This window comes from Amblyomma mixtum, unplaced genomic scaffold (genome assembly GCF_055824585.1).
Source record: "Amblyomma mixtum isolate Tamu unplaced genomic scaffold, ASM5582458v1 scaffold_21, whole genome shotgun sequence".
Classification (NCBI taxonomy): domain Eukaryota; kingdom Metazoa; phylum Arthropoda; class Arachnida; order Ixodida; family Ixodidae; genus Amblyomma; species Amblyomma mixtum.
Window position 1 is genome coordinate 588,187 of NW_028317718.1, and position 15,542 is coordinate 603,728.

The window sequence follows — 15,542 nt, forward strand, 5'->3', positions numbered from 1 at the left end:
CTCGGCCTGGCGTAGGGGCATCGTCAGAGTTTTGCGTCGCCCCCGCCCCAACTGGAGTGGCCCAGTTTTTCTCGGGGCAGAGACTGCGAAGCACTTAGACCGACGGCGGACTGCGCTCGCAACGAGATCGCGTCCGTTCGACCCGTACTCGACTTCGCGCCCACTCGAGGAGGCGGTCCCTTTCCGCACAGGGTCCGGGGGACCCCTTCGTTGCCGCGCACACGGCGCGCCTCTGCGCTTTGCCGAACTGTGCTGCGCACACCGCGCTCGCGCCCGTCACCTCCCTGCACCCCGCGCGAGGTATCCCTTTTTCTCGCGCGGGCGTGCCCGGAACAGGGCGTTCCCGTCTCTGCGCTTCTCGCAGCAGTTCGGCTACTTCTCCGCGGGCCAGCAGGCAGCGCTTCGCCGCCCGTCCAAACAGCCTCGTCTCCCGTCGGACCGCTCTTTCCCTGCAGGTAATCCCTTCCTGCGGCGGTCGCTTTCTGAGGCGTGACGCTCTACGGCTAGCAGCCGCCGGCCCGCGTTACGTCAGCGCAGGGCGACCCGACTCTGCCGCTTTGCGCGCGGCTGAAGGGTTCGACCCGCTCTCCTCCTCATTCGCAAAGTCTTTCGAGGGATCTTCGGCGTTCCGTACAGAGCCGTCCTCTTTGCCGACACGGTCAAAACGAGTCGCCGGCCGCGCCATCCCCGGGCGCCGGCGCCTCTCTTGATATATGATCCGACCCTCAGACAGACGAACCCAAGGGAAGACCCAAGGGCGCAATGTGCGTTCGAAGAATCAGTGCTCAGTGTGTCCTGCAATTCACACCAAGTCTCGCAGCTGGCTGCGTTCTTCATCGACCCGAGAACCGAGTGATCCACCGCTTAGAGTCGTGCGTTTGGTTTGTTCAAATCCGTACAGTACAACCAGGGTTTTAGGCACCGGGCTTTTCCCCTGGTCTCCAGTCGCAGTTTCGACCGACGTCTTTCGCGCCTCGCAGCCGTCCGTTCGGCATGCTGCGCGTGCCTCAAAGCCAAAGCGAGCAAAGTCTCTCGAAGCTTTTGTGCGATAATGGCTTGCGCGTCACTAATAGGATGACGAGGCATTTGGCAACCACTAAGGCAGAAGTGCTGAGCCGACGCGTGACGCTCCAATTCCGGTCTTCATCAGAGGTGGGTCTTCTTGTGCCTTCTTGGGCACGCCCGCTCCGCCCGCACGGGCCTGACCGCAGAACACCTCGAAGCACCGGCGTTTGCTAGAAATATACATTCTTGGAGCTCTGTGCCACCGTCCTCACGCACCTTTCTGCGATCTGCAGCGACGCTACCCCCGGACTCCAGCAGCGGTTTTTTTTGTTGCTGTTCACACTCAACTGCTGTTCACATCTTTCAAGGCGAGTCATCACCGCCTACCGCTGCTGCACCCTTTTGTAGGGGAGGGGGTTTTCCCAACGCCCCCCGGTCCGGTCGCCCCCGGGTGCGCCATCGTGCTGCTCCCTACTCGACCATTTCGCCACATCATTGCTTCGCAAGGAGACAGGCACCGCCTAGCCGTGGCTACGCAGCGCGTACTTGGAACAAGCCGCAAAGCGGACGTTCATCAGTCTACTCCCGCAATAGGAGCCCACCGGCCACAGTGCCATGGACGGCGTTTCGGTAGCGCACCGACAGACTACTCGAAGGCTGGGAAGGACGAAGCAGCAAGAGAACCCGGCTGCCGCGAATGCGTTCAAAGTGCGGGATTATAATCCCTCGTCCTTTTCGGTCCCGGTGCCTCCTTTCGCGCCGTCGGCGCGGCGTCAGACTCCGCGCCCGCAGTGCGAGACCTTTCGCGCGCGGCCGTTCCCTGGGCCGCGCGCGTCCCGCCGCGTGCGCGTCGCGCAGAAGCGCAGTTTCCCAGCCAGCGAGCCGCGGTTCCTCTCGTACTTCGCAGCAGCCGCCGCCGTTCCCTTGGCAGCGGGCAGGCCTTTCCCTCGGCCCGCCTACCGACTGGTGGTCGCAACACGACAAAGCCAGCGAGCCGCGGTTCCTCTCGTACTTCGCAGCAGCCGCCGCCGTTCCCTTGGCAGCGGGCAGGCCTTTCCCTCGGCCCGCCTACCGACTCGTGGTCGCAACACGACAAAGCCAGCGAGCAGCGTTTCCTTTCGTACTTCGCAGCAGCCGCCGCCGTTCCCTTGGCAGCGGGCAGGCCTTTCCCTCGGCCCGCCTACCGACTCGTGGTCGCAACACGACAAAGCCAGCGAGCAGCGTTTCCTTTCGTACTTCGCAGCAGCCGCCGCCGTTCCCTTGGCAGCGGGCAGGCCTTTCCCTCGGCCCGCCTACCGACTCGTGGTCGCAACACGACAAAGCCAGCGAGCAGCGTTTCCTTTCGTACTTCGCAGCAGCCGCCGCCGTTCCCTTGGCAGCGGGCAGGCCTTTCCCTCGGCCTGCCTACCGGCTCTGTTTGCGCCTCTTCGACGGTTGTCGACAACCGAAAGCCCACCATGAGTGGTGCGTTACGCCGTTCAAACCTGCGGATACAGCCCGTCCGACTTTCCCTTGGTGACGGAGCTCCGCTGGGCGCAACAGTTTGTGCAGAGAAGCGGCTTCAGAATCTCGCAACTCCGCGGTTGAGGCCTTCCCCCGCTTATAAGTGGGGGCGGCGCCGGGTGTGACAAGCACAATCCGGTAATGATCCTTCCGCAGGTTCACCTACGGAAACCTTGTTACGACTTTTACTTCCTCTAAATGATCAAGTTTGGTCATCTTTCCAACAGACCGGCGCAACCGAAAGGCCGCGCCGGACATCGGTCCGAAGACCTCACTAAATCATTCAATCGGTAGTAGCGACGGGCGGTGTGTACAAAGGGCAGGGACGTAATCAACGCGAGCTTATGACTCGCGCTTACTGGGAATTCCTCGTTCAAGGGGAACAATTGCAAGCCCCTATCCCAATCACGAAAGAAGTTCCACGGGTTACCCAGTCTTTTCAGACAGGGATAAAGACACGCTGCTTCCTTCAGTGTAGCGCGCGTGCGGCCCCGGACATCTAAGGGCATCACAGACCTGTTATTGCTCTGTTTCGTGCGGCTAGGAGCCGCTTGTCCCTCTAAGAAGGTTGTAAGGTGCTGGGAACCCCGCACCTATTTAATAGGCTAGAGTCTCGTTCGTTATCGGAATTAACCAGACAAATCGCTCCACCAACTAAGAACGGCCATGCACCACCATCCACCGAATCAAGAAAGAGCTCTCAATCTGTCAATCCTCCCAGTGTCCGGGCCGGGTAAGTTTTCCCGTGTTGAGTCAAATTAAGCCGCAGGCTCCACTCCTGGTGGTGCCCTTCCGTCAATTCCTTTAAGTTTCAGCTTTGCAACCATACTTCCCCCGGAACCCAAATACTTTGGTTTCCCGGAAGCTGCCCGCCGAGTCATTTGAGTAACTCAGGCGGATCGCTGGTTGGCATCGTTTATGGTCAGAACTAGGGCGGTATCTGATCGCCTTCGAACCTCTGACTTTCGTTCTTGATCAAAGAAAACATTCTTGGCAAATGCTTTCGCAGTAGTTCGTCTTGCGACGGTCCAAGAATTTCACCTCTAGCGCCGCAATACGAATGCCCCCGTCTGTCCCTCTTAATCATTACCCCGTATTCCAAAAACCAACAGAACAGAAACGGGGTCTTGTTCTATTATTCCATGCAAGTTTATTCAGGCGACTCGCCTGCGTTGAGCACTCTAATTTTTTCAAAGTAAAAGCGCAGGCCACCTCGAGACGCACCAATGAAGGGCACCAAGAGAGGACCGGCATGATGTTCAGTCCGAGCCGTCGCATCGGGTAGATGCACTACTCGTCTGGAACTGAGATCCAACTACGAGCTTTTTAACCGCAGCAGCTTTAGTATACGCTATTGGAGCTGGAATTACCGCGGCTGCTGGCACCAGACTTGCCCTCCAATTGATCCTCGTTAAAGGATTTAGAGTGTACTCATTTCAATTACGGGGCCTCAAAAGAGTCCCGTATTGTTATTTTTCGTCACTACCTCCCCGTGCCGGGAGTGGGTAATTTGCGCGCCTGCTGCCTTCCTTGGATGTGGTAGCCGTTTCTCAGGCTCCCTCTCCGGAATCGAACCCTGATTCTCCGTTACCCGTAACAACCATGGTAGGCAAGTAACCTACCATCGAAAGTTGATAAGGCAGACACTTGAAAGAAACGTCGCCGGCTCATGGCCATGCGATCAGCACAAAGTTATCCAGAGTCACCACAGAGTACGGGCAGAGCCCGATGGGTCTTGGTCTAATAAAAGCGCCCGTCAGCCAAAGGCCTTCAGGCTCAATGCATGTATTAGCTCTAGAATTGCCACAGTTGTCCAAGTAGAAAGAAACGATCTAAGGAACCATAACTGATTTAATGAGCCATTCGCGGTTTCGCCTTATTTCGGCATGTACTTAGACATGCATGGCTTAATCTTTGAGACAAGCATATGATTACTGGCAGGATCAACCAGGTATGATGCATAGGCATTCCCTTTTCGCCCCAGAAGGGTGCCTCGTCGCCGCCGATAGGGCCGCCATAAACCCCCAGCGCGCGACGCATCTTTTTCGCGGCAGCTTGCGCTGCCCGTGCATCGTTCGAGCTCGCTGCGGCATCCGACCCGTAGGTACGGCAATCGCCACGCGGCAAGAGAGCACGTGTGCCTTTAGGCAAAGCATTTGTAACGCGCCCACCAGTGCGCACATCGGCCTCTAGGGCCGCAGCATTAGGCAACTGGACGGCGCTTGCTGCGTAGCCGAGACGGCCAAGCCGCCAGACGACGGGACACGCCCGCGTCTTCGGCGCGCTCGCACGGAATCGAGTCCGGGTAGCACGGAACACACCTCGTAAAACGTGGAAACAGCGTCGTCCGACAACCAGCCCCTATCGCAGACGCGGATGAGGCTGCAGACGAATGCCGTGGGGTCCGAGGGACGGGGACACGCTGGGCACGAGGCCGCATATCAGACCCGGTCACGGCGCGCACACGCGGGCGCGCGCCGCCGACTGCTCCACTGGGACCCCCATATAATAGCAGCGATAAGTACCCAGACCTCCGTGGGTGAGTAAATCGCCGTACTCGTGCCACTTTCGCCGCAAGGGCCGCACAAATCGTGCGCGCTTTGCCGCGGCATCACAACGCCGCGCTTCCGCGGCGCCCCGCACGAGCCGTACTCGTGGACATAGCCGTCGGGCGAACCGCCGTACTCGAGGCGCGTTCGCCGCAAGAGCCGCTCAAATCGTGCGCGCTTTCCTGCGGCATCGCACGAAAGCGCTGCCCCGGCGCCCCGCACGAGCCGTACTCGTGGACATTGTCATCGGGCGAACCGCCGTACTCGAGGCGCGTTGGCGGCAAGACCCCCACAAATCGTGCGCGCTTTGCTGCGGCATCGCACAAAAGCGCATCCCCGGCGCCCCGCACGAGCCGTACTCGTGGACATAGCCGTCGGGCGAAGCGCCGTACTCGAGGCGCGTTCGCCGCAAGAGCCGCTCAAATCGTGCGCGCTTTCCTGCGGCATCGCACGAAAGCGCTGCCCCGGCGCCCCGCACGAGCCGTACTCGTGGACATGGTCATCGGGCGAACCGCCGTACTCGAGGCGCGTTCGCCGCAAGAGCCGCTCAAATCGTGCGCGCTTTCCTGCGGCATCGCACGAAAGCGCTGCCCCGGCGCCCCGCACGAGCCGTACTCGTGGACATGGTCATCGGGCGAACCGCCGTACTCGAGGCGCGTTCGCCGCAAGAGCCGCTCAAATCGTGCACGCTTTCCTGCGGCATCGCACGAAAGCGCTGCCCCGGCGCCCCGCACGAGCCGTACTCGTGGACATAGCCGTCGGGCGAACCGCCGTACTCGAGGCGCGTTCGCCGCAAGAGCCGCTCAAAACGTGCGCGCTTTCCTGCGGCATCGCACAAAAGCGCTTCCCCGGCGCCCCGCACGAGCCGTACTCGTGGACATTGTCATCGGGCCAACCGCCGTACTCGAGGCGCGTTGGCGGCAAGAGCCCCTCAAATCGAGCGCGCTTTGCTGCGGCATCGCAAAAAAGCACTTCCGCGGCGCCCCGCACGAGCCGTACTCGTGGACATTGTCATCGGGCGAACCGCCGTACTCGAGGAGCGTTCGCCGCAAAAGCCACTCAAATCGTGCGCGCTTTGCTGCGGCATCGCACAACCGCGCTTCCGCGGCGCCCCGCACGAGCCGTACTCGTGGACATAGCCGTCGGGCGAGCCGCCGTACTCGAGGCGCGTTCGCCGCAAAACTCGCATAAATAATGCACAAACTCATGAAAATCACATCTGCCGAGGCCGCCTAAAGCCCGAATTCACCTCCCGGGCGTCGAGAGGTCCGTTTCGGACTTTGCTGACAAAGCGGACGCTTTACTGTTTCGCGTCTGCCTAGGCGGTATGCCCCCTTATATATGCAGCGATAAGTACCCAGACCCCCGCGGGTCATAAGCGCGTCTACCGGAGCGGGCTTCAAACGAACGTAACTCTGCCTTCCGTTGCGCGAAAGGGACGGGAAAGGTCTCAAAATATTCGCCTTTCTCAGCCCCACACGCGGAACTAAAAATTGAGCGGCTGCGCCCACGGGAACGGCCGTGAACATTCGAAAAGGCGGCCCCTTGCGAACCTGGTCAATCACCCGCTGCTCCGGCTACAGTGGAAGCAGCGGGTCGAGGAGGACTGCACAAGATGGGCGGCAGCGCGGCCGACACGTGGCGTAAATTTCGTCTCGTTCCGCCAGGTGAAAGTGCCTTTAAATATTCGAAAACCGTTTACCGCGTCCGCCGGGGAGGCAACCGCGTCTGCCTAGGCGGGACCGCGTCTGCCTAGGCGAGCTTCAAACGAGCGTAACTCTCACTTGCGTTGCGCGAAAGGGACGAGAAAGGTCTCAAAATGCTCGCCTTTCTCAGCCCCACACGCGGATCTAAAAATGGAGCGGATTCGTCCACGGGAACGGCCGCGAAGATTAGAAAAGGCGGCCCCTTGCGAGCCTGGTCAATCACCTGCTGCTCCGGCTACAGTGCAAGCAGCGAGTCCGCGATAACTGCACAAGATGCGCGCCGGCGCGGCCGAACCGTGGCGTAAATTTCGTCGCGCTCCGCCAGTTCAAAGTGCCTTTAAAAATTCGAAGACAATTTACCGCGTCTGCCTAGGCGGGACCGCGTCTGCCTAGGCGAGCTTCAAACGAGCGCAACTCTCACTTGCGTTGCGCGAAACGGACGGGAAAGGTCTCAAAATGTTCGCCTTTCTCAGCCCAACGCGCGCAACTAGAAATTGAGCGGCTGCGCTCAAGGCAACGGCCGCGAGAATTCGAAAAGGCGGCCCCTTGCGATACTGGTCAATCGCCCGCTGCTCCGGCTGCAGTGGACGCAGCGGGTCGGCGATGACTGCACAAGATGCGCGCCGGCGCGGCCGAACCGTGGCGTAAATTTCGTCGCGCTCCGCCAGTTCAAAGTGCCTTTAAAAATTCGAAGACCGTTTACCGCGTCCGCCGGGGAGGCAACCGCGTCTGCCTAGGCGGGACCGCGTCTGCCTAGGCGAGCTTCAAACGAGCGTAACTCTCACTTGCGTTGGGCGAAAGGGACGGGAAAGGTCTCAAAATGTTCGCCTTTCTCAGCCCCACACGCGGATCTAAAAATGGAGCGGATTCGCCCACGGGAACGGCCGCGAAGATTAGAAAAGGCGGCCCCTTGCGAGACTGCTCAATCGCCCGCTGCTCCGGCTACAGTGCAAGCAGCGGGTCGGCGATGACTGCACAAGATGCGCGCCGGCGCGGCCGAACCGTGGCGTAAATTTCGTCGCGCTCCGCCAGTTCAAAGTGCCTTTAAAAATTCGAAGACCGTTTACCGCGTCCGCCGGGGAGGCAACCGCGTCTGCCTAGGCGGGACCGCGTCTGCCTAGGCGAGCTTCAAACGAGCGTAACTCTCACTTGCGTTGCGCGAAACGGACGGGAAAGGTCTCAAAATGTTCGCCTTTCTCAGCCCAACGCGCGGAACTAAAAATGGAGCGGATTCGCCCACGGGAACGGCCGCGAAGATTAGAAAAGGCGGCCCCTTGCGATACTGGTCAATCGCCCGCTGCTCCGGCTACAGTGCAAGCAGCGAGTCCGCGATGACAGCACAAGATGCGCGCCGGCGCGGCCGAACCGTGGCGTAAATTTGGTCGCGCTCCGCCAGTTCAAAGTGCCTTTAAAAACTCGAAGACCATTTACCGCGTCCGCCGGGGAGGCAACCGCGTCTGCCTAGGCGAGCTTCAAACGAGCGTAACTCTCACTTGCGTTGGGCGAAAGGGACGGGAAAGGTCTCAAAATGTTCGCCTTTCTCAGCCCCACACGCGGATCTAAAAATGGAGCGGATTCGCCCACGGGAACGGCCGCGAAGATTAGAAAAGGCGGCCCCTTGCGAGACTGCTCAATCGCCCGCTGCTCCGGCTACAGTGCAAGCAGCGGGTCGGCGATGACTGCACAAGATGCGCGCCGGCGCGGCCGAACCGTGGCGTAAATTTGGTCGCGCTCCGCCAGTTCAAAGTGCCTTTAAAAACTCGAAGACCGTTTACCGCGTCCGCCGGGGAGGCAACCGCGTCTGCCTAGGCGGGACCGCGTCTGCCTAGGCGAGCTTCAAACGAGCGTAACTCTCACTTGCGTTGCGCGAAAGGGACGGGAAAGGTCTCAAAATATTCGCCTCTCTCAGCCCAACACGCGGAACTAAAAATTGAGCGGCTGCGCCCACGGGAACAGCCGCGAAGATTAGAAAAGGCGGCCCCTTGCGAGCCTGGTCAATCGCCCGCTGCTCCGGCTGCAGTGGAAGCAGCGAGTCGGCGATGACTGCACAAGATGCGCGCCGGCGCGGCCGAACCGTGGCGTAAATTTCGTCGCGCTCCGCCAGTTCAAAGTGCCTTTAAAAATTCGAAGACCGTTTACCGCGTCCGCCGGGGAGGCAACCGCGTCTGCCTAGGCGGGACCGCGTCTGCCTAGGCGAGCTTCAAACGAGCGTAACTCTCACTTGCGTTGCGCGAAAGGGACGAGAAAGGTCTCAAAATGTTCGCCTTTCTCAGCCCAACGCGCGGAACTAAAAATGGAGCGGATTCGCCCACGGCAGCGGCCGCGAAGATTAGAAAAGGCGGCCCCTTGCGAGCCTGGTCAATCACCCGCTGCTCCGGCTACAGTGCAAGCAGCGAGTCCGCGATGACAGCACAAGATGCGCGCCGGCGCGGCCGAACCGTGGCGTAAATTTGGTCGCGCTCCGCCAGTTCAAAGTGCCTTTAAAAACTCGAAGACCATTTACCGCGTCCGCCGGGGAGGCAACCGCGTCTGCCTAGGCGGGACCGCGTCTGCCTAGGCGAGCTTCAAACGAGCGTAACTCTCACTTGCGTTGCGCGAAAGGGACGGGAAAGGCCTCAAAATGTTCGCCTTTCTCAGCCCCACACGCGGATCTAAAAATGGAGCGGATTCGCCCACGGGAACGGCCGCGAAGATTAGAAAAGGCGGCCCCTTGCGAGCCTGGTCAATCACCTGCTGCTCCGGCTACAGTGCAAGCAGCGAGTCCGCGATAACTGCACAAGATGCGCGCCGGCGCGGCCGAACCGTGGCGTAAATTTGGTCGCGCTCCGCCAGTTCAAAGTGCCTTTAAAAATTCGAAGACCATTTACCGCGTCCGCCGGGGAGGCAACCGCGTCTGCCTAGGCGGGACCGCGTCTGCCTAGGCGAGCTTCAAACGAGCGTAACTCTCACTTGCGTTGCGCGAAAGGGACGGGAAAGGCCTCAAAATGTTCGCCTTTCTCAGCCCCACACGCGGATCTAAAAATGGAGCGGATTCGCCCACGGGAACGGCCGCGAAGATTAGAAAAGGCGGCCCCTTGCGATACTGGTCAATCGCCCGCTGCTCCGGCTACAGTGCAAGCAGCGAGTCCGCGATGACAGCACAAGATGCGCGCCGGCGCGGCCGAACCGTGGCGTAAATTTGGTCGCGCTCCGCCAGTTCAAAGTGCCTTTAAAAACTCGAAGACCATTTACCGCGTCCGCCGGGGAGGCAACCGCGTCTGCCTAGGCGAGCTTCAAACGAGCGTAACTCTCACTTGCGTTGGGCGAAAGGGACGGGAAAGGTCTCAAAATGTTCGCCTTTCTCAGCCCCACACGCGGATCTAAAAATGGAGCGGATTCGCCCACGGGAACGGCCGCGAAGATTAGAAAAGGCGGCCCCTTGCGAGACTGCTCAATCGCCCGCTGCTCCGGCTACAGTGCAAGCAGCGGGTCGGCGATGACTGCACAAGATGCGCGCCGGCGCGGCCGAACCGTGGCGTAAATTTGGTCGCGCTCCGCCAGTTCAAAGTGCCTTTAAAAACTCGAAGACCGTTTACCGCGTCCGCCGGGGAGGCAACCGCGTCTGCCTAGGCGGGACCGCGTCTGCCTAGGCGAGCTTCAAACGAGCGTAACTCTCACTTGCGTTGCGCGAAAGGGACGGGAAAGGTCTCAAAATATTCGCCTCTCTCAGCCCAACACGCGGAACTAAAAATTGAGCGGCTGCGCCCACGGGAACAGCCGCGAAGATTAGAAAAGGCGGCCCCTTGCGAGCCTGGTCAATCGCCCGCTGCTCCGGCTGCAGTGGAAGCAGCGAGTCGGCGATGACTGCACAAGATGCGCGCCGGCGCGGCCGAACCGTGGCGTAAATTTCGTCGCGCTCCGCCAGTTCAAAGTGCCTTTAAAAATTCGAAGACCGTTTACCGCGTCCGCCGGGGAGGCAACCGCGTCTGCCTAGGCGGGACCGCGTCTGCCTAGGCGAGCTTCAAACGAGCGTAACTCTCACTTGCGTTGCGCGAAAGGGACGAGAAAGGTCTCAAAATGTTCGCCTTTCTCAGCCCAACGCGCGGAACTAAAAATGGAGCGGATTCGCCCACGGCAGCGGCCGCGAAGATTAGAAAAGGCGGCCCCTTGCGAGCCTGGTCAATCACCCGCTGCTCCGGCTACAGTGCAAGCAGCGAGTCCGCGATGACAGCACAAGATGCGCGCCGGCGCGGCCGAACCGTGGCGTAAATTTGGTCGCGCTCCGCCAGTTCAAAGTGCCTTTAAAAACTCGAAGACCATTTACCGCGTCCGCCGGGGAGGCAACCGCGTCTGCCTAGGCGGGACCGCGTCTGCCTAGGCGAGCTTCAAACGAGCGTAACTCTCACTTGCGTTGCGCGAAAGGGACGGGAAAGGCCTCAAAATGTTCGCCTTTCTCAGCCCCACACGCGGATCTAAAAATGGAGCGGATTCGCCCACGGGAACGGCCGCGAAGATTAGAAAAGGCGGCCCCTTGCGAGCCTGGTCAATCACCTGCTGCTCCGGCTACAGTGCAAGCAGCGAGTCCGCGATAACTGCACAAGATGCGCGCCGGCGCGGCCGAACCGTGGCGTAAATTTCGTCGCGCTCCGCCAGTTCAAAGTGCCTTTAAAAATTCGAAGACCATTTACCGCGTCCGCCGGGGAGGCAACCGCGTCTGCCTAGGCGGGACCGCGTCTGCCTAGGCGAGCTTCAAACGAGCGTAACTCTCACTTGCGTTGCGCGAAAGGGACGGGAAAGGTCTCAAAATGTTCGCCTTTCTCGGCCCCACACGCGGATCTAAAAATGGAGCGGATTCGCCCACGGGAACGGCCGCGAAGATTAGAAAAGGCGGCCCCTTGCGAGCCTGGTCAATCACGTGCTGCTCCGGCTACAGTGCAAGCAGCGAGTCCGCGATAACTGCACAAGATGCGCGCCGGCGCGGCCGAACCGTGGCGTAAATTTCGTCGCGCTCCGCCAGTTCAAAGTGCCTTTAAAAATTCGAAGACCATTTACCGCGTCTGCCTAGGCGGGACCGCGTCTGCCTAGGCGAGCTTCAAACGAGCGTAACTCTCACTTGCGTTGCGCGAAAGGGACGGGAAAGGTCTCAAAATGTTCGCCTTTCTCGGCCCCACACGCGGATCTAAAAATGGAGCGGATTCGCCCACGGGAACGGCCGCGAAGATTAGAAAAGGCGGCCCCTTGCGAGCCTGGTCAATCACGTGCTGCTCCGGCTACAGTGCAAGCAGCGAGTCCGCGATAACTGCACAAGATGCGCGCCGGCGCGGCCGAACCGTGGCGTAAATTTCGTCGCGCTCCGCCAGTTCAAAGTGCCTTTAAAAATTCGAAGACCATTTACCGCGTCTGCCTAGGCGGGACCGCGTCTGCCTAGGCGAGCTTCAAACGAGCGTAACTCTCACTTGCGTTGCGCGAAAGGGACGGGAAAGGTCTCAAAATGTTCGCCTTTCTCGGCCCCACACGCGGATCTAAAAATGGAGCGGATTCGCCCACGGGAACGGCCGCGAAGATTAGAAAAGGCGGCCCCTTGCGAGCCTGGTCAATCACCTGCTGCTCCGGCTACAGTGCAAGCAGCGAGTCCGCGATAACTGCACAAGATGCGCGCCTGCGCGGCCGAACCGTGGCGTAAATTTCGTCGCGTTCCGCCAGTTCAAAGTGCCTTTAAAAATTCGAAGACCATTTACCGCGTCTGCCTAGGCGGGACCGCGTCTGCCTAGGCGAGCTTCAAACGAGCGTAACTCTCACTTGCGTTGCGCGAAAGGGACGGGAAAGGTCTCAAAATGTTCGCCTTTCTCAGCCCCACACGCGGAACTAAAAATTGAGCGGCTGCGCCCACGGGAACCGCCGCGAAGATTAGAAAAGGCGGCCCCTTGCGAGCCTGGTCAATCACCTGCTGCTCCGGCTACAGTGCAAGCAGCGAGTCCGCGATAACTGCACAAGATGCGCGCCTGCGCGGCCGAACCGTGGCGTAAATTTGGTCGCGCTCCGCCAGTTCAAAGTGCCTTTAAAAACTCGAAGACCGTTTACCGCGTCCGCCGGGGAGGCAACCGCGTCTGCCTAGGCGGGACCGCGTCTGCCTAGGCGAGCTTCAAACGAGCGTAACTCTCACTTGCGTTGCGCGAAAGGGACGGGAAAGGTCTCAAAATGTTCGCCTCTCTCAGCCCAACGCGCGGAACTAGAAATTGAGCGGCTGCGCCCACGGGAACCGCCGCGAAGACTAGAAAAGGCGGCCCCTTGCGAGCCTGGTCAATCACCTGCTGCTCCGGCTACAGTGCAAGCAGCGAGTCCGCGATAACTGCACAAGATGCGCGCCGGCGCGGCCGAACCGTGGCGTAAATTTCGTCGCGCTCCGCCAGTTCAAAGTGCCTTTAAAAATTCGAAGACCATTTACCGCGTCTGCCTAGGCGGGACCGCGTCTGCCTAGGCGAGCTTCAAACGAGCGTAACTCTCACTCGCGTTGCGCGAAAGGGACGAGAAAGGTCTCAAAATGTTCGCCTTTCTCAGCCCCACACGCGGATCTAAAAATGGAGCGGATTCGCCCACGGGAACGGCCGCGAAGATTACAAAAGGCGGCCCCTTGCGAGCCTGGTCAATCGCCCGCTGCTCCGGCTGCATTGGAAGCAGCGAGTCGGCGATGACTGCACAAGATGCGTCGCGGTGCGGCCGACACGTGGCGTAAATTTCGTCGCGTTCCGCCAGTTAAAAGTGCCCTTAAAAGTTCGAAGACCGTTCACCGCGTCCGCCGGGGAGGCAACCGCGTCTGCCTAGGCGGGACCGCGTCTGCCTAGGCGAGCTTCAAACGAGCGTAACTCTGCCTTGCGTTGCGCGAAAGGGACGGGAGAGGTCTCAAAATGTTCGCCCTTCTCAGCCCAACGCGCGCAACTAAAAACTGAGCGGCTGCGCTCAAGGCGACGGCCGCGAGAATTCGAAAAGGCGGCCCCTTGCGAGACTGGTCAATCACCCGCTGCTCCGGCTACATTGGAAGCAGCGGGTCGGGGATGACTGCACAAGATGCGCGCCGGCGCGGCCGACGCGTGGCGTAAATTTCGTCGCGTTCCGCCAGGTAAAAGTGCCTCTAAAAACTCGAAGACCATTTACCGCGTTCGCCGGGGAGGGAACCGCGTCTGCCTAGGCGGGACCGCGTCTGCCTAGGCGAGACTGTTGAATCGCCCCTATCTCGAGCGAGAATGGCAGGAAAACGACGGGACCGGTGGCAAAAGATTCGCCTGCACACTGACTTCAAATTCGTAGGCTTGAGACATAGGGGCCGGCCGTGAAAAGTTTGAAATGGTCAAAGTCTCCCTGTCGCGAGCGGTTAATCGCCCGCTGCTCCGACCGCAATGTGATGATCGAAAAAGATGCGCCGCAGCGCGGCCGACGCGGCGCTGTAAAATTCGTCGTGCTCCGCCAAAGAAAAGGACCTTTAAAAATTCGAAAACCCCGTACCGCGTCTGCCTAGGCGATACCGTTCAATCGCACGTATCTCGGCCCAGACTGGCAGCAAAGTGACGAGATTGGTAACAAAAGATTCGCCTTTGAACGCCCTACACAGGGAAGGCAAAGTCGCAAACGACTTTCGTCCCGCGTCGGCCGGGGCGAACGCGCCCGAACGGCAAAGTCCGAATAAAGCGACCCCGTCTACCGGGGCAGACGCGCCCGAACGGCAAAGTCCGAAAGAGGCGACCCCGTCTACCGGGGCAGACGCGCCCGAACGGCAAAGTCCGAAAGAGGCGACCCCGTCTACCGGGGCAGACGCGCCCGAACGGCAAAGTCCGAATAAAGCGACCCCGTCTACCGGGGCAGACGCGCCCGAACGGCAAAGTCCGAATAAAGCGACCCCGTCTACCGGGGCAGACGCGCCCGAACGGCAAAGTCCGAATAAAGCGACCCCGTCTACCGGGGCAGACGCGCCGGAACGGCAAAGTCCGAAAGAGGCAACCCCGTCTACCGGGGCAGACGCGCCCGAACGGCAAAGTCCGAATAAAGCGACCCCGTCTACCGGGCCAGACGCGCCCGAACGGCAAAGTCCGAATAAAGCGACCCCGTCTACCGGGGCAGACGCGCCCGAACGGCAAAGTCCGAATAAAGCGACCCCGTCTACCGGGGCAGACGCGCCGGAACGGCAAAGTCCGAAAGAGGCAACCCCGTCTACCGGGGCAGACGCGCCCGAACGGCAAAGTCCGAATAAAGCGACCCCGTCTACCGGGCCAGACGCGCCCGAACGGCAAAGTCCGAAAGAGGCGACCCCGTCTACCGGGGCAGACGCGCCCGAACGGCAAAGTCCGAAAGAGGCGACCCCGTCTACCGGGGCAGACGCGCCCGAACGGCAAAGTCCGAATAAAGCGACCCCGTCTACCGGGGCAGACGCGCCCGAACGGCAAAGTCCGAATAAAGCGACCCCGTCTACCGGGGCAGACGCGCCGGAACGGCAAAGTCCGAAAGAGGCAACCCCGTCTACCGGGGCAGACGCGCCGGAACGGCAAAGTCCGAAAGAGGCAACCCCGTCTACCGGGGCAGACGCGCCCGAACGGCAAAGTCCGAATAAAGCGACCCCGTCTACCGGGCCAGACGCGCCCGAACGGCAAAGTCCGAAAGAGGCGACCCCGTCTACCGGGGCAGACGCGCCCGAACGGCAAAGTCCGAAAGAGGCGACCCCGTCTACCGGGGCAGACGCGCCCGAACGGCAAAGTCCGAATAAAGCGACCCCGTCTACCGGGGCAGACGCGCCCGAACGGCAAAGTCCGAA

General features: G+C 60.5%; 2 non-coding genes across 2 annotated transcripts; both read right to left on the reverse strand.

Annotated features, from left to right (window-relative positions):
• Positions 1–719: 719 nt before the first annotated feature.
• LOC149324660 (5.8S ribosomal RNA) lies at positions 720–872 on the reverse strand. The gene has a single exon (XR_016286792.1). It is a non-coding gene; the product is annotated as a 5.8S ribosomal RNA (ribosomal RNA).
• Positions 873–2,647: 1,775 nt separating this feature from the next.
• Positions 2,648–4,462, reverse strand: LOC149324661 (small subunit ribosomal RNA). Its single transcript, XR_016286732.1, has one exon. It is a non-coding gene; the product is annotated as a small subunit ribosomal RNA (ribosomal RNA).
• Between the last annotated feature and the right edge of the window lie 11,080 nt (positions 4,463–15,542).